At 40.6% G+C, this 19,205-nt stretch overlaps 1 protein-coding gene across 2 annotated transcripts in view; it reads right to left on the bottom strand.

Annotated features, from left to right (window-relative positions):
* The window catches only part of SCAF11 (SR-related CTD associated factor 11), a 64,929-nt gene extending 47,531 nt beyond the window's left edge, over window positions 1-17,398 (bottom strand). Inside the window, exon 1 of one of the 2 annotated variants that reach the window (XM_039504900.1) lies at window positions 16,959-17,398. The gene's annotated coding sequence lies outside the window, so the exon portion shown is untranslated. The remainder of the gene's footprint in view (window positions 1-16,958) is intronic. The other variant, XM_039504892.1, reaches the window with a different exon arrangement.
* Window positions 17,399-19,205: the final 1,807 nt, after the last annotated feature.

Genomic DNA, 19,205 nt, shown 5'->3' with positions numbered 1-19,205 from the left:
GTATTCCAAAACCAAGAGAAATCCATTCTAAAAATTTATATTTCCTTTACAAGATAAATATACAAAATACCTAGTTCAAGAATAGTAGCAACATTATAATTGAGAAGATACTTTTTCAGGTGCTTATAAACTTTCTGTAGAAGTTACCTTTTGGCATGTAATTTCTTATTTAATCTCAGTCTAGATATAAATTGTGGGCATAGTTTGATGAAGTTAGCAATTTTTCAGATAACTGAGCATGAAAAGTTTCCCATCAATTAAATATGAGCTATTTTAGCTTTAAAATAACTGTTTATAAATTTCAAGTTTAGATATTTAGGCTGGATTTCAAAAGAAAATTCCAGTCTCTGTCTTAATGCAAGACAAATTTATTTGATGTGTGTCAATCAATTCTTTTTGAAAATAAGGTACCCAGGTGCAGTTCCAGATGCTTCACTTTTATCATTAGGAATAAAGCCCCAAAAGATAAATACATCCAAACATAACACCACCAAACCACATACATATATATTCCCTAAGAAATGAAATAAAATTGTGGTTACTGTATTTCTAAGCATGATCTTATACATCTGAAAAGATTCACTAGCGTGACCATTTACATTTATTTTTGAAATAGCTAAATGGTAAAACTATGTAAATGTGTTATGGTTTAGATAAGTGAGTTAGGACAAATTAGAACATCCATAAGTTAGTTACATTACATTAATTAAGGCATTAAACACTACACAGCACAATACATATTACTGAACAGGCAGAAGGGATAAGAATTTGAGTTGTTAGAAGTTACACGTTTGAATATCCTAAACTATTAAAATTAAAATTGTTACCATAAAAAGTTGCAGTGGTGTAGAAATAAATCAGATAAAATAAAGAAAAAAAGTGGAGGTGCTCTGGATGCACTCAAGACTCGTATATCTAACCCAAAAGATTGTATCTGTTTTTGATAAGTATAACCAGGTGTGACCAAAGATAAACTAATGAAATCTTTAACCACGTAGTTCATTTACAGGAAGTGGGAGATGATGATTGAAGAGAACTACTCCCCTGGATGCTCCAACTTGCTCTAAGGGCTTTCCTACATACAGAATTGCATCAGTTTAAGTTAAGGGGTGATTTTAAACCGATTTAGTTAAACAGGTGCAAAAGGGTCTGTGAACAATCTAGTATCAGTTTAAAACAGGCTAAATTTGGTTTAGTGTAAATTGATAAGGAAGAGGTTTAAGTGAAATTGAAATAAGCCACTCTTAAACCAAAGCAAGAAGGGGTTTTGCACTGGTTTAAGTAAAACATCTTTATAGAGTATTGACAATGCCTATGTTGACACCATATTTTCCCACTAGTTTAGTTTTGTTTTTATAAATTGTTTGTGCTTCTCCTACAAAAAAAGGACTATAAAAACTGAACCATCTTCCTTGACAGTTCTGCTCCCAAAGTGTGCTTATATTCCTATCTGGTTGCTTAACTAAAATTACACACACTAACACTTTACTACTATTAAACTGGACAGAGTCAACAGACTAAAAGCCATCTAGGTTTATTCTGGTTCCTGAATCAAATAGAATCCACTACATTCAAAACCTAGGTCTGAATTCTGCTTTTACACTTGTGCTACCAAGCAGACCACACTGAGTTACACATATGTAACTGATGGTGAATATGGCCTGAGTTGTTATTACTGATATCAGCAAAAGCAAAAGATTCTCAGATTCCATGTTTAGGTTTCAAAGTTCTCAAATGGGAAAGCTATCTTTTTACTGGTAGGCTGACAAAATGTGATATGGAAATCATTGACACAAACATGGAACTCATTTAGCCGCTCAGTCACTTTTCAAGATAAAATTATACAGTTTCACTAGAGTCTCTAGAATAGGCAAATTAGTAACTATTCACCTACAAATAAGCATACTTTTGTAAAGATATGTTCAGACTAGGACAACCACCAAGCCAGCTACAGCGATAAAAGCAATATTCCAAGAGATTTCCTTCCAAACAGCAGAGGTAGGGCAGGCTAGTGAGAATCTTGCAAAAGATTATTTTCAGATAAATTAAGAAGTAACAGACCCCTTTCCTAAAGAGATAATCTGTGTAGGATTCCCATTCTTAAGTAGTTTGTGGGCTGTCTCAAAAAAAAGGGCAGCTAACTACAGCATGTGCAAAACAAACGATAGACAAGGACGATGCCAACACTTAAAAAATTTAGGAACACAGGAATTGCCAGACTGGATCAGATCCAAAGTCCATCCAAGCCAGTATCCTGTCTCCAACGGTGGCCAGAACCATACGCTTCAGAGGAACATGTAAGAACCCAGCAGTACGCAGATATGGGATAATATAGGTCTCATAGTTAGAGGTTGGCTTAAACCCTGAAGCACAAGGTTTAATATCCCTTCCATCATCAAAATCAACGGTAGCAACTCTGAATACCTCTTGATATCTATTTAAATATTAAAAAAGGGACACAGTATGGAGACAATCTCACCTGCATTCTCAATGCTACCTGTGCTGGTGAAGGATGGTACTGAAAGGGCAAGGAACTGGGAGTGTGGGGTGGGAAATAGTATGTGGACATGCAATTAAAGATTATCTTAATGTACACAATGGGGCAAATTAAGATTGCACTAGCAACTTTACTTCTTGCATTTCCTAACTTTTGAGTGCTTGACTATGCAACCTTAGTAATGTTCTTCCAGTACAGTCTGTGTGTGTAATATATACAGGATCCACCATACCACATTTTTTGTGGGTCTCTGTTTTATATTTTAAAAAACATTACACATTAGAACACAGTCTTTTTTAGTATATAATTAAAAAAAATCTTTACAGAAGATGACATAGGATTTACTAGCATAAGATATTTTGGGGCCTTGAAATGGCTGTCTCCTCTTTAAAGGTACATTGAAAAGTGTTAACTTTTTAATCTTCATGTATTTGAAAGATCCCAGGAGGAAAAAGTATATAGCTATTTAAAAATGCAACTTGAAATTATCTGAACACAGTGGAAACAAACATTAAATAAAAGCTACGGAATCTAAATGATGGACTTCCTATTTCTTCAGCCATGCTGAGTGACAGCCTTCCATAAACATAGGTCAAAAACTTTACTATTCTAAACACTTATTTTCATTCTAAGATGTCTGAGGGAATATTTCTGTACTGAATTTTCTTATTAGCTTCAGTGCCATGATGATTTTTTAACTGAAGTTCTTAAAAATAGTTGCACTGTTTGAAATAAGGGAAGTTTTCAAAAAAGTATCATTAAAATCCAAAATGGTTAATTTCTAAGCTACAAATCTGCAATACACTTAGGCCCTAACTGAGGAAAGCACTCCTATTCAGGAAAGGACTTAAACATGGTTAACTTTGAGCATGTGCTTAAGTTCAAGCAAATGATGAAACTTAAGCACATGCTTGAATATTTTCTTAAATTGGAGCTTTCGGCCTCAATGAGAAGATCCTTCAACGATGTAACAGGAACATTATTTGTGAACCAAATACGTGACTAAAAGTGGGGGGAAATCATATCGTGTATTACATGGCTAATGCACACCATTGCTTTTAATTCTGTGATCTGAGAACCAAGTTTTTTCAAACATTCAAAACTGCTGAGAAGTGGTTTTGACATTTTAAAAGCTAGTTCACCTGAGAAATAATGTGTGGTTTTTGAAGTATTAGTTTTAATTAAAGTCTTCTGCATATAGATCCTTTTTTCAAAAATGGAGAAAAAGTAAAAAGAAAATATTTATAAAGGATTTAGTGTGCAGAAAGTGTAACCATAATTTCAACTCTACTCATTTGAAGAGATGCAGAGGAAAGTGATATTTTGTGGAGTTAGAGGATGGAGGGTAAATCATTCAGACTACTTTTGCAGCTTGCCCTGAATGTCCTTACTTAATTGTCCAGCAGCAGTGCTTAACCCTCACCTATGGTCACTTCTGTGATGGCTAACAGGGTAGAAAAATATCACCATGCACTGTAGCTAGAAGTCTGGGAGAAGGTTTGCTTTATTTAATACCCATAGTGATGGGCAATAGGAGACAAAAAGGGAATTAAATATAAAGGAGGGATAGACCTGGACTGGAATGTATACTCTGAATTCCATTGTTTTTGGCTTCAATTACTTTTTGTGAGGATAGGCTGTTAATGGACAAGGATCCTACTCCTAACTTCAGGCTGATTAATGCAACATCCATGGTTAAGGTAATTACCATCCTGTGACAGAAATGAGGCCCTCAATTTTGTGTGTATAATCGAACCACAGTTGAGAGGATTGTGACTGGACCTCTCTGTGCAGCTCTCTCAAGTATTAAATGGATCATAAAGAGAAATGGAAAATGCAGTGGTGGTATCTCTCTGCTGTTCACATCTGACCTTAAAATATAGGTAATCCCCAGCCCCCAAAACGTATTAGATAGCATTTTCATACTGCGAGTCCTGGGATACAGTGAAAATAGTATAATCTTTGTACCAAAACTAAACCTGCTTTGCTGCAAAATCCCTGTGTGATCTAATGAAGTTTCTCACTGTAGTAGTGTCATCAAGGTTAATTAAGGTTGTGAACTATGTACATGGTTCTTCTGAGTTGGTTCAAAATTTTCTGGTCACCATGATGATGACAGAATAATCCCATCTTACTGATAGACTCATCTCATTCAGTTATATAGGCTCTTGATTTGGTGTTTAGAGTAATTAAATTTTTCACCCATATTATGGGATGATAATTATTTCCTGTAGTTTGAGATCAGAGTACTCCTCTCCTGTAAGGTAAAAGTCCCCATAATTTTCTAACTTCAGAAGGCCCTGAGGCAGGGTTGATAAAAATCTGATTTACTTTGTTACTGTATTTAAACTATAAGGTGTTTTTTTCCCCAAAAATAAAAACTGTTTAAAATGAAATATGAATTTAATGCGAAATATGTTAAGGCCTACATTTATAATCTCTTAAAACATTTGCATAAAAAATAAATACGCTGAATCCATGAGTATCAAAAACAGAGTTAAAAGCTGCTTTTTCCATATAAAGAATCAAGAAAAACATCTAAGTTTTGAGATCAAGACTGGCAAAAGTCATCAAAGGAGTTGGGACTTGGCCTCTGACTCAAAGAAACACCATCATGTATCTCATCAGGATAATGCACTGAGCCCATTTGGGTGAGCTCATAGTCCTATTTTAAAGCTCAGACAGGGAGAAGCTATGATTGGCTCAATTCCCAAGTCATGAATATTTATGACTCTATCCACCATAGAATCTTAACTCTCCACCTCAAGGAAAAACACTGATCTGTCCAGTAATTACCAGCCCTTGCTTCTGGATGGTTCCAGCACTTCAAGTAAATAAGCTTGCTCTGTCTCCTTGCATGTGTACACAGACAAATACAAACAAAAATCCATTACAGAAATCCAGCTGTTTCTCTCTGAACAATTAAAAGATTGCATTGCAAAAGGCATGAGGGTTACACAAGCAGAAGTCTAGGACTGATAACTCCCCTGTCCCCAGAAAAAACTATGCAACAATGGAGAAGAACTAGTGTCAAAGCAGGACACTGTGGGAAGAAAGGACAACATTCTCCAGGGCACCACCTCTTGAGTTCATTTCAACACCTGGGAACTGAAGAAAAGAACTGGCATGGCTGCAGGTCATAAAAACAGATCCCATCTGGAAATATTTTCAATAAATTCCTGTACCTCTGGGTCAAAAAGGAACACATACAAAATGTAAACAATGTGACAAAGAGATGCAAGGCCTGGTTTTCAGAATGAAACAACATTATGACAAATGCTCAACAGAAAGCAATGACTAAAAAGGATGAAGGGACATGTCTGAACAATCTGGATCATCTAGTTAGTAAACTTATTTTTGCACCATTCTTACAGACTGCCAACTATAAGAACAGCCATACTGGGTCAGACCAAAGGTGCATCTATCCCAGTATCCTGTCTTCCAACAGTGACCAGTGCCAGGTGCTTCAGAGGGAATGAACAGATCAGGTAATCATCAAGTGATCCATCCCGTCACTCATTCCCAGCTTCTGGCAAACAGAGGCTACGTCTTATTATGCTAATGAAATTTTCCTGTTTAAAAGCAAAGTTTTAGGCGGTTATGGAATTTTAACATTTTAACTTTTTTTTCAAGCTGTTTAGCTGGTACATTGTTAGAGATAAGGATTTAAATAGATGTAGATAATCTTTATGATTTATTAAACTATTTTCCCTACAAAACTGAGTTTAAAATAAATTACATCATTTAAAACGTGGTACAAACTTGCAAGAGGAGGAATCTTTCATATACAATCTCATTTTCTTTAAAGCAATAAATTCAGTAATACTCAGTGAACAAGAACAACTTTTTTTTTTTACACCATTTTGTTTTGCATCCATAAGGGGTTATGAACATCCATCATCTGCAATGTTTACAACTGCAGAGTCATCTACCAGTGCCACCAGCAGTGCGGCAACTAAACATACAGTTAATTACCTTTATTAAAAAATAAAATAAGAAATCTTGATCATCCAGTAAAACCATGGAGGAGTTCAAAAATCAGCATACTCCAGCAAGACTCCATAAATGAGAAGATTGCTCAGTTCACTTATGCAACCAATTCTCCCTTTCATCTTGTTCAGAGCAAATATTTAATTTACACAGTATAATCATTAAGACCAGGTTACACTCCACTCGTCAGAGCAGACATTGCTGGATACAGTGTATGGGAAGGAAATTAAACAATGTGCAAAAACATTGAAGGGAAATTCAGTAAGCTGAATCTTGATGGTTGGAGCAATGTATACAGTGATCCAGTAATACATGCTTATGTGACAACAGAAGCTAGGGTTGTCTAGCTCACAAACAGGTGATACATCAAATGCCCATACAGCAGAATACTTAAAAGTAGCAGTAAATGCTGTAACAAAAATTCAACTGTCAAGTGTGCAACTTCCTCACTGACAATACTGCAAATGTAGTAGACAGGAGAAAAAAAATCTTGAATAAAATAATGAAGAGAACATGAAACTCCTAACATATGGGTATAGTGCTCATTTGATGCATATTTTAGCCAAAAACTTAAGTACAAGTCCAGGAATAAAGGAAAATTAATGGAACCTTGTCAACCACCTGGAAGGACAGTATTGTGATCTCATTTTATAAGGGCAAGGGACAGCCTAGTGAATGTAAGAGCTACAGGCCGATCACCTTGCGGACTCCAGGGAAGGTGTTTGCATATGTTCCGTTGGCATACAAAATGTAACAGCCAGGTGACAAAATACCTGGCACTATCACAGCCAAAGTAGTCAACATCAGACTAAAAAGAAATGTAGAAGACATGCTGAATATACTGAAGTCTATTTCCATAGCCTTGAACAAACTGCAGAAAGATTGCTGCTGTACTGCTGATGCTGTTGAAATCTGGAAAGAACTTCAAGAGACACTGACGAAAGAAATATCCACCAACAAAGTTAAATTGCAGGCAGAAGAGAAGCGGATGGATCAAGTAACTACACCTCATTTTCTTGCCAATATTCTCATCTCAGAGTTCCAGGGTAGTTGCCTAACTGCTGAAGATGCTGCTACGACAGGAGCATCTAATAATCCTTCTTCAATCATGCCAACCACAATAGATTTCAGAGCTGGAAGTGAACCATTCAAGCAAGACATGTTTGCTGATTATATTTTAAAGAAAGTCCAAACCCTGAACTGGTGGAAGTAACTAGCCAAGCATCTGGAACCAGAAATTGTTGAAGCTTTAAATCAGTGTTTGACAGTCGTAGCTTCTTCTGTAGGCACAAAATGAATTAGTCCAAATGAAGAAAATATTCTATCCAAGTTAAGAAATCTATTGGGAGTTGAAAAAGCAGGAAAACTTGTCTCTTCCTATGCATGAATAAAAATGAGAGGAAGGAAGGAAGAGACACAAGATACTCTAGTTTTAAAAGCGTAAAGGGCTTAGGAGACCGTCTCATTTTCAAGAGACTTAGGCGCACAGGAACTCAAGTTCCAGTCACTTTCACATAGCCATATTTGAAAATTTTCCCAGGCTGACCTGAAATAATCAATTTAACTGATTACAGTAAAACCCTCTATTTAATAAATCACTAAGTTGTAAAAGTGAAACACGTTTTGATAAGATTAGGTACCCAAAACATCTACGGTTGTTTTGTTTAGTATAAATAAATGTTATATGCTGGTCTGTGTGTTTAATTAAATTCCAGCTCCCATCCTAATGCAGTTTGCCACAGATCATAAGCAAAACGTTAATTATCTAGTAAATAAGCAATATTCACCATTTTCCAATGTACTAAAAATGTACAATTAATAAAAATCTGAAAATATTAAGCCATATAATTGCTTAAATAAATGAACACTTATAGTGTGCCCTTCTAGATAGCAAAAAGATGTACCAAATCTAGTGTAAAAGCTCTATTTATCTGTAAATCAACATTTTAATGGTTATATGAGAATGCATCTTTCTGTAGAAAATAACTGAAGTATAAATGGAAACGGATTTAAAATTTAGGCTTTCCACTTGGTGATTTAAATCACTCCACCCTGCCCTGAAAGAGAATATCAATCCTCCAGCAGACCATTGCTACTGATGGTTTTATAAGGACTTGACATGAGCTTTTCCTAGATGTTTCCTTCACTACATATCCTTATAGGTAATCCAAAAACGGTGGTGACAAGTGATAAATGAAGCAGGTAAAAGAAACAGACCCAGTGGCAGAAGTTTTGTGCCAAAGCCGATAAATTGCTTCGAACACTTTTCCAATTTGTATGCAGTGGTTGGGGAAAATGCAAAGATAGTGGATTTGTCCTGGGTGCAGGCCAGACTGATTAACATAGGCTGTCTCTCATCAGCAGCTGATTCAAGACTGTCCCACAGGAAATAAATTTATTTTGTAGATTAAAACTTTCAGGTAAAGTTCTCTGCTTCTGTGGTGGCAGTGCAATGTGTAGAGACACAAATACCAAGACTCTGATGCTTCAGTTTTTGTCTGCATTGCTATCTAAGCCTCTGGAGAGGCTAGGAGAACTTTATTCCACAACATGTACTTTGGATCCATGTCCTTCCAGGGTGAAGGTGGCTCTGGGGAGTACTTAGTCCATCATAAATAAAATATACAGTGGAGATAGAGGACTATCAGACCAGTGTCAATATATCTGAAGTCTTCCTTTCTAAGGTAACATTGATGAGACAACTCAATATTGATGCATATTTCCTGGTCCAGTAGGTTCAGTCCTGGGTATTATTTTTGAGGGAGGATTACATTTAAAAGGCATGTTTTTAGTCAAAAAATAGTAGCAGCATTGGCGAAATAACTCCAGAGACTGAAATTTAAGTGTTCATGTTCTCCAGGTAACAAATGAATATTAGTTGTCCGTGTCAATATTCGATCTATCAGTGTTTATTAATACAGTTGATAAGGTAACACTCAATTGCCTTTAGACCCTAGTGTAAGGAGAAATGCAGCCACTTGAGGGCAATTTACTTCTTAGATATTCCAGTGGATAGTACTGAGAAAAATGTTCTTCTGCCCTGAGTTCCATGCATGTGTATGGGGGATCATAGGAGGTTTTTAAAATAGGAGATATGGGTTGCAGTGTTACAAAAACAAAATACACTGCCTTCACCTCCTTGCTGAGGGGGCTAAAGAAGCATGAATTGGGATACCACACAGACATACGCACTAGTGGGTCCATGTTCCAAGCTGTGGGCCAAACTTCCACTTTCAATTCTTTTAAAGTATGCATGCATGCAACCAGGCCAGGGGAAAAGTCCTACATGGAAGACCAAAACAACCCAACCCCCCAATCTGTACAAATGAAAAGGATCCAACAACTGGCCAGGTAAAAACCAAGTCTTCTGACCTTCTGGAAAAAGCAGTAATGTTATCTGTTTATCAAAGTATTTTTGAGGGGTTATTCACTGAGAGGTTTAGAATCATAGAACTGGAAGGGACCTCAAGAGGTCATCTAGTCCAGTCCCCTGCACTCATGGCAGGACTAAGTATTATCTAGACCATCTCTGACAGGTGTTTGTCTAACCTGCTCTTAAAAATCTCCAATTATGGAGAGTCCACAACTTCCCTAGGCAATTTATTCTAGTGCTTAACCACCCTGACGGTTAGAACGTTTTTTCCTAATGTCCAACCTAAACCTCCCTTGTGGCAATTTAAGCCCATTGCTTCTTGTCCTATCCTCAGAGGACAAGAACAATTTTTCTACCTGCTCCTTGTAACAACTTTTTATGTACTTGAAAACTTATGTCCCCTCCGTCTCATCTTTTCCAGACTAAACAAACCCAATTTTTTCAATCTTCCCTCATAGATCGTGTTTTCTAGACCTTTAATAATTTTTGTTGCTCTTCTCTGGACTTTCTCCAATTTGTCCACATCTTTCCTGAAATGTGGCACCCAGAACTGGACACAGTACTCCAGTTGAGGCCTAATTAGTGTGGAGTAGAGCGGAAGAACAACTTCTCATGTCTTGCTTACAACACTCCTGCTAATACATCCCAGAATGATGTTCGCTTTTTTTTGAAACAGTGTTATACTGTTGACTCATATTTAGCTTGTGGTCCACTATGACCCCCATATCCCTTTCTGCAGTACTCCTTCCTAGACAGTCATTTCCCATTTTGTATGTGTGCAAATGACTGTTCCTTCCTAAGGGGAGTACTTCGCATTTGTCCTTATTGAATTTCATCCTATTTACTTCAGACCATTTCTCCAGTTTGTCCAGATCATTTTGAATTATAATCCTATCCTCCAAAGCAACCCCTCCCCCCTTGGTATTGTCCACAAACTTTATAAGTACTCTTTATGCAAGGGGTTCTCAATCTTTTTCTTTTTTAATCCCCTCTCTCCCCCCCCCCCCACCCCCAACAAGCTATTAAAATTTCACAGCCCACCTGTGCTACAACAACTGTTTTTCTGCATATAAAAGCCAGGGCCAGCATTAGGGGATAGCAAGCAGGGCAGCTGCCTGGGGCCTCACACCATAGGGGCCCAATGAAGCTAAATTGCTCAGGCTTCAGCTCCAGGTGGCAGGGCTTGGGATGGCAGGACTTCAGCTTTCTGCCTTGGACCCCATTGAGTCTAATGCTGGCCCTGCTTGGTAGACCCCCTGAAACCTGCTCGTGGTCCCCAGGGGGCCTCGGACCACTTGTTGAGAACTGCTGCTCTATGCCATTATCTAAATCATTGATGAAGATATTCAACAGAACCGGACCCAGAATTGATCCCTGCGGGACCCCACTCATTATGCCCTTCCAGAATGACTGTGAACCACTGATAACTATTCTGTGGGAACAGTTTTCCAACCAGTTATGCACCCACCTTATAGCAAATCCATCTAGGGGGATTTTAAGGGAGATCGTTTAGGGTTAGCAGTCAGAAGTAATGTTTTTATTATAAGAGCGCTTAGTCACTGTAAGTATGTGTATTGTATCATGTAAAACATACCAGTTCCCACCATGAAAATTAGCCTGCACTTAAATAATGGGTGCATCAACTAACCAGTGGGTCCAATATGCCTGATACTGAAAATGGACCAATTTCCCAAGTAACGTGAACGTAATTTATCCTATACACTTCCCAAAGCACAGCCCAACTAAATGAACAGAACTAGTGAAGGAATTCCAAAAACAAGTTCCAAAAACAAAAAAAAAAAATCAGGCAAAACTGTCATAAAAAAAAATCAGAAGAAACATCAATAAGCCCTGATAAACAGTACAACAGTTTTCATGGCTCCACTTGCTGGTAATGAAAAGTAATTGATCACTGAATTTACTATAGGCCACTGAAAATACAGATAGTGAAAATTCTTTTAAGGTCTCTCCCATGATTTCTTCTATGCTTAATGGTGTCTGCCGTATTCTGTAAAAAATATATGCATTAATTACAAACTTTTTTTTGTTTTGTCTTTATGGTTGTGAAATAAGTTTCCAAATGTGAACCAATTCAGTGCTGTCTTCCCAAGTCTGCACGAAAAATCTCGTGTACACTTAAATATTATGTCAACATGGACCAGGGATGTGAAAAAATACCACACCCCATAGTTCAGCATAGCTAAAGGGCTAACACCCAGTGTGAACGCAACTATGTTGATGGAAGAATGCACCCACTGACCTAGCTACCATTGCTTGGGTACATGGTATTCCTACACCCTGGGGGCTGCCCAGGCAGTGGCTGCTCTGGCCACTCGCCAACCACTGACCGGGGCTGCCCAGAATCCGTGACAGGCACGGAGCCCTACACACAACACAGAGAGCTCCATGTGGGGCCACAATGGTAAATAGGTTGAGAACCGCTGAACTACACTCATAAGAAACCCAGTGGATATGGTCCAAGTGCATCTACCACACTTTCTGCAAAGCTATTGCACTCCCTCCCGCCTCAGAGAAAATGAAACCTCTCTTGAGGGAGGATTAAAAAAAACAACACAAGACTGAGTGAAATAGAGCTTATTTTATTTAAAATTACAATCAAATTAATTGTTGGATAAATTATCTTTAAATATTTTCATACACTTGGAATGATTTCTTTAAAAATTCCAGTCTTCTCAAAATTTCCCACAGAATATTGAAGGTGAATTCTTCATAATGTATAATTTTCCATGTACATCCAGACATCCTTGTAACAACTAAATATGGTGGTCTGTAACCAGACATATCCTGAGCAGAAATTACTTACTGCCTTTCTAAAACAAATGACTAGAAGTCTATGCTCAAAATGTATTGGTCTAAAATCACAATGAATATGAAGTCACATTTCTGATGCACACAGGTACCATGATAACCACTGCCCTATAAACGCAGATTGTGAAGACACCATATAAATATTAGATTAACATTCATCTAACAAGTTTCAATGTTTAGTTTTAGGATTGTATCCCATTAGTCTAATATATTGTGCCTGAAAATGTTCAAGTAGTAAATAAAATGACAGTCCTGAGAACATTTGAAAAGTTTCCGAAGAAGTTTCGAGTGAACTGGCTCTCAGCCTTAAAGATACCTCACACAAGAAGAAAAATGGATGACTATGTTTACTTCTTTATAATGTCTAAAGGGTTTTGTTTCTTACTTTTAAGACCACTTGAGAGTAGGGATTTGGGGGAATTTTCTGTTTTAACACATACATACACAGGAAATTCAGATCTTGTCATTCTATTTTTTTCCTGGAAGACTATGTATATCTGGATAACTTTTAAGATAACATTACAAGTACCAAATGAGTGAAACCTGAGTCGCTGAAAAGGGAAGAACTTTTATTCAGGCTCTTTAAAAAAAATGGTGATGTGTATTAACAAAAACAAACAACTGAGAAGAAAGATGTCACAGTGTTACATCTTTAACAAAGATCTCTTTAAGTAAAAGACTGTGGAAGCTCCCAATCCACTTCCAGGGTCTCCTCCAAGGAGATAATTAGTAAAAAAGGAAAGACAAAACTTGTTTCATGGTATTTCTAAGGTAAAAGACAAGTGGAAAAAGAATTTGAAAAATATTTTTTAAGGCTTCTTTATACTTCATAAAGCAACCAAAGAGGGCACAAACTAACTTTTGCATTTTTAGGCTTCCAAATATAACTTCACAATAATTAGTACAAGATGAGTTAGAATACTTCATATCCCTACAAAATAAAATTCAAGTATATTTTAGTTAGTGATATTAATTTGTCATTTCATTTCAAGATCCTGATATTTTAATTACTGTTGCCAAGGTTATTACTTAGATATGAAGGGCTGGGCAGGTAAGGATTTACTCCACTCTCCGTCCTTACAGTAAGCTTGAACTCTTTTAGTGTATGCCTGTAATATAGCAGCATAACCACAGCACTGCAGCAATAGCATAGACATTTCGTACATCGATGGGAGGGATTTTTCTGTTGACATAGGTAATCCACCTCTTCAGTCGACCTAGTTGTATCTACAAAGGCACTGGGAGTGAGGGGGGAAGTATGGCAGCCTAACTAGGTCTGACAGGGTGTGAAATTTCTCGCAACTGTGAGCTATGCAGTTAAGATGACCTAAGTTTTAGGTGTAGGCATCAAACAGTACCACTTTGATAAAGGTTTGTCTACACTACCGCTTAAGTCAATGCAAGTTACATTGCTCGGAGTGTGAAAAAGCCACCTCCCGAGTGACATAAATTACATCCACTTAAAGCAGTACCTATACCATGCTAGGTTGGTGGGAAATGCTCTCTCGCCTATATAGCTTCCCCCTCTCATTTCTCCCGTCGGCATAGCAAGTCTTCAAGAGACACGCTAGAGCGGTGCAGCTGCGCTGATGTAGCCCGGTAGTATATGCTTGCCCTAAGTTAGGTGTCTTTCCCTTAAAAGCTAAATCCCCTTAAGGAAAAGTTGTGTTAAAAGCCAAATGGGTTAATGATCCCATGAATGATGCTGTGGTTGTGCAAAAAAATAATGGAGTTAGTCCCCTAGGCTCTTTTTAGACTTAGTGAATATCAACTCACTGGTATAAAAGTCCTAAAAAGCTATAAAACTGATGAGATAACTTGTAAATAAAGTTCTGTTGACTTTATACAATTTTTATCTATCTTTAAAGTGAAACTGTGTCGAATATCAGGGACAATTCTGCAGTCAAATCAGATAATTAGAAGATAAAAAATACAATAATGCTATCTTATATTTAGGAGTTTACACAAAAAAGTTAGGAAATATATAAGTTCTAGTTCCTTACAGGAACCACATTTAAGCCACTTATACACGTGATATAGTTTCATTTCATGTTGCATATGCATTACACCAACAATAACGGATTATACATTTATTTACATATGCAATTATGTACATGTAATTGGTTATTTCAGTGTGCAGATAATCAAGTATATGTATAAGCTAGCAAAACAATACTCCCAAGTGCTGTAGCTGAATCTGTGAGGATGTATATACAGGATCAGGGCTCTCATTACTAGTTAGAAAAGAGCCATACCATGTATTACAGTTACACTAATTCTCTTCTCTGGCAAAAACACCAAAGAGTCCTTGTGGCACCCCCTTGTTGTTTTTGCTGATACAGACTAACACAGCTACCCCACTGAAATCTCTCTCCTCTCGAGAATTCATTCCTCACTGAGTACTACACATACAAGGCTGAACTTCTAAAATGAAAAAGTTCAAAGAAAAAAGTTTCTGAAATTTGTTTTTTTTAAATGGTAAAATCCCAAAATTATAAGAGCCCAAAGGCTAATCTTTTCAGAAAGTCCCAAGAACCTAGAAAATAGCATAAGTAGTATTTTTCAACTTTAACTATAATATTGGACTACTATACCTGCTATCAAAGTTTGCACTGTGCTACATTCCACTTAAAATATAAAGTTTTATTGCTGCAATTAAGAAACTTATATTTAGCATGAAGCTTAAAAAAAAAAAGGTTAAGTTGCACTGGACCCTCCATCCCAGATAATTCTTAGAAAGTAAACTCTTTGGGGGTAGGGGCTGTCATTTATTATATCTGTACAATGGCACCCAGCCTTTGGGCACTATTGTAATATAAATATTAATGACAATCTATATAAAGCACAAAAACCTGTATTCCAATAAGTAGTGAAGCAGTAAAGAAAATGAATAAATTCACAAATGAACTGTGTCTATTTATATTTTAAAAGAAGCTTCCTTACCAATTACACTAACACCATATAAGATTACTAAACACAAAAGAGTTACCTTGCTTTTCACTATTTACTTTCTGTATTTCGCTCTTCTTGGATATTTAGTTTCATAGCACTTGTAGTACAAACACTGCAGATTTTAAAGTCTCTGAAAATTACTCTCAATTTTAAATAAGCATAAAGTACTACTGTTACTTTTATTAATATTGGGGAATGGGAAATATATATGTACATTTAAACCTGGGGCCTTCTCTGTTCAACAACATTCTTTTAATGGATATGAAGCAAAAAAAATAAAATATAGGACACTGGCGGACCACCACTACATTCCCTCCAAAATTCAAGAAGTCTCACGGATTTAAGGGTCAAATTTCCTCTCACTACCAGTTTTCCCCCAGTGTAATTCCAATAACAAATTACTCCTGATTTACTCCAGCATAAAAGCAATCAGACCCAGGCTAAATCCCAAATCCCTCCCTTTAACTTTACTACAATTTCAGGTTTTAATCTAATTCTTGGTGCCTGAACGCAATGTGCTGACATGGTGATGCCAATACAGAAAGCTTGTAGCCACACAGTTTATTACAAAAGTGGTCTAGATAAGATTTTGACCGACCCGAACGGGAGCAACGTTTAGCTCAGGGCACGGGACTGCTGTACACAAGCATTTTAACAAACCTTGGTCCGTGCCTATCTCGATTACGTAGAGTCGGGATTTGTTTTGGTGGTTTGGTTTCGTGTAACAAAAGCTTTCCCCGGATGCTGGCGGGGCGGGGAGTGGGGACGAGGAGCAGTGCTCAGGGGCAGGCTCAGAGGCCGGCGCCGGCCCGGGGACTTGGGAGCTCACTTATTCCAGCCGCTGGTCCCCTTTGTTTTCCCTCTTGCCCCGGGGAGATGCGCAGCCAGCCGGTAAGGACCCAAGCAGCGCAGCGCGCCCGAGCCCAGCGCCTGCGGGGCAACGGCCTGTCACGTTCGGGTTTAAACCCTTGATCCGATCGGCTCACGTCAGTCTCCTCGCACGGGGGGGCGCCGCCGCGGGCTGGGCACCAAATCCCGCCTGCGGCCCCGGCCAGGGGGGTAGAGAGACCGTAACTCTCCGGTGGGCTCCAAGCTGAGGTGAAGGCCCAGCAGCGCCGGGCTGCCGCCTCCGCGGCCCCACCGAGGCACCGGCTCAAACTACTTTCACTTGTAACATGGGAGCAGCCGAGAGGCCCCCCGCCTGCGCCCCCTCTCCGGGAACCAGCGTCCCGGGACACGCGGCACCGCCCAAGCGCTCCCCACAGGGACCCCGAGAGGCCCCCGGCGCCTCCTCGGGCTGCCGCCCCCTGGGCGTACCTGGCGCCAAGGATCGGAGGCTCCGGCCGTAGAGGCCCCGCGTGCGTCCCCACAGGGCTCGGTCACTGCCGCGCTGCCAGCTTCCCCAACATGGAGGCTCCGCCTCGGGGCTTCCGGGAGCCGCCGCCGCGGTCGCTTCTCTGCGGCTGAAGCCTGAAACGCGTCCCCGGCCTAAAGGCTCCGCGGGGGGAGGGGCGGGCTCCGAGCGCGCTGCGCCACCGCCGCCTGCTCCGCTCGCTCCTCAGCGGCTCCCCGGCCACATGTCAATGCGCGGCGGCGACTGCGCAGCACCCACGGAAGCCGCGCGGCGGCGCTGCCCAACCGCCTTTTGCGACAGAGGAACAGCGTGGCGGCGGGCGGCGCAACCTGACAACGAGACGCCTCCAACCCGGCCCGCGCGCGCCGCCTACAAGGGCATTCTGGGAAAGGTCCTCCGGCTCCGAGCTCCGGAGGGCGGGGGCGATCAGAAGCTGCTGCAATAGGAAGGCGCAGGCAGAGGAGGAGGCCAATGGGCTGGGCTGGGCTGAAACCTCCGTGGGGCGCGAGCCGCTGCGCGCGGTGCCGAGCTGCGGGGGCACGTAGGGGGCGCAGTGACGTGGCTGGCAGCAGTGGCGGGAGGCGCGTGCTCGCCTCGTGCAGCACGTGGGCTGCTCCCTGCTGCCCCCAGCGCTGCGGGGTTGATGGCAACAGGCGCCCCCTGGGAGCGGGGCGTTTCCCCCTGTGCCGGGGCGCTGGCGACGGGGGCCCCGCAGCTGGTTCCATAGGGGCGCACAAAGCGGCATGTGCAGGGCGGGCGGCCTCGCCTAGGGCGTTCAGGAGCCCAAACAGCGGTGTTGTGCCAGTGGGTAGTTGTGGTGTTCGGCTGGTTCCCCTTGTGTGAGCAGCGGGGCTCGTGAGGAGAGATTTGACAAAGCAGGTTGGGCAGGGCACAGGTTTACCCGGGTTCCTAGTTTCTAAGGTAAGAGGGGAGCCTTGTGATGATCTGCTCCAGGGGTTCTCAGCCTTCATCGTGCTGCAACTGCCTTCTGACAAAAATTACTATGTGACCCCAGGAAGAGGGACAGAAACGTGAGCCAACCTGAGCCTTACTGCCCCATATGGGGGAGGGACACCGAAACCTAAGCCCAAGGGCTTCAGCCCCAGGCGGGGGGCTTGTAACTTGAGCCCCACGACCCAGGGTGGTGTGGAGCAGGCTTTCATCCTGGCTCCATGCCCCAGCAAGTCTAACACCAACCGTGGCAATCCAATTAAAATGGGGTTGTGACCCACTTTGGGGTCCTCACCCACAGTTTCAGAATCGTTGCTCTACTCTCAATGCCTGTAATTAGAACACGAATCTCAAACTTAAATCACCACAAGGGCCATATGAGGACTGGTACATTGGCCCGAGGGCTGCATCACTGACACTTCCCCCTGCTGGACCTGCCCCAATTCCACCCCTTCCATAAGGCCCTGCTCCATCTCCATTCCAACCCCTTCCCCAAATCCCCACCCCTGCCCCACCTTCTCCGCCTCCTCCCCTGAGCACTCGGCTCCCTGCTCCTCTCCATTCCATCCTGGAAAGTGCTAAGTGCCTGGAGGTAGGCAGAGGAGCATGGACGTGGCACACTGGGGAGGAGGGGTGGCGGGTGAGGGGAGCATGGCTGCTGCAGGAAATAACTCCGGGGGGGCAGGGAGCTTGGCAGGCTGTAGCAAATAACTCCATGGGCCATGTGTTTGAGACCCCTGCTTTAGAACTTCCCTTCAATAATTCCTACAGCAGAGCTTTTAAAAAAATCGCTTGATTTAAAAATTATGAGTGATGGAGGGTCCCCCCCACACCTTACTCAGTTGTTTCAATGGTTAATTACTCCCACTGTTAAAAACATATGCCTTATTTCCAGTCTGAATTTGTCTAGTTTTAACTTCCACCTGTTGGATTGTGTTGTACCTGTTGGGGACTTTAACCCCAACAGCGAAATTCGTTGTCTGATCACAGAGAGACAGGCAACACCAGCAAGGTCCGATCAAAAGCCCTTTATTGACAAGTGCACGCATCAATAAAGGGCAGCTCGTCTCCAGTGAGAACCAGCCAGCTCTTTACAGCTTAGTATTAGCCTATATAGACAGTTTTATTACGTCATACATCACTCACTTGAGCAAAACCCACCTCCCTTTGTTTAACAAACTAAAACTAGACACTTTTAATATACACACATGCCTAGACTTTATGTCTACAACTTTAGATTATTAATTATATCTTAACAA

The sequence above is a fragment of the Mauremys reevesii genome, linkage group 1 (assembly GCF_016161935.1).
Source record: "Mauremys reevesii isolate NIE-2019 linkage group 1, ASM1616193v1, whole genome shotgun sequence".
NCBI classification, from domain to species: Eukaryota; Metazoa; Chordata; order Testudines; family Geoemydidae; genus Mauremys; species Mauremys reevesii.
The sequence above is the reverse complement of the archived record's forward strand: the minus strand, read 5'-3'. Positions and strand labels throughout refer to the sequence as shown.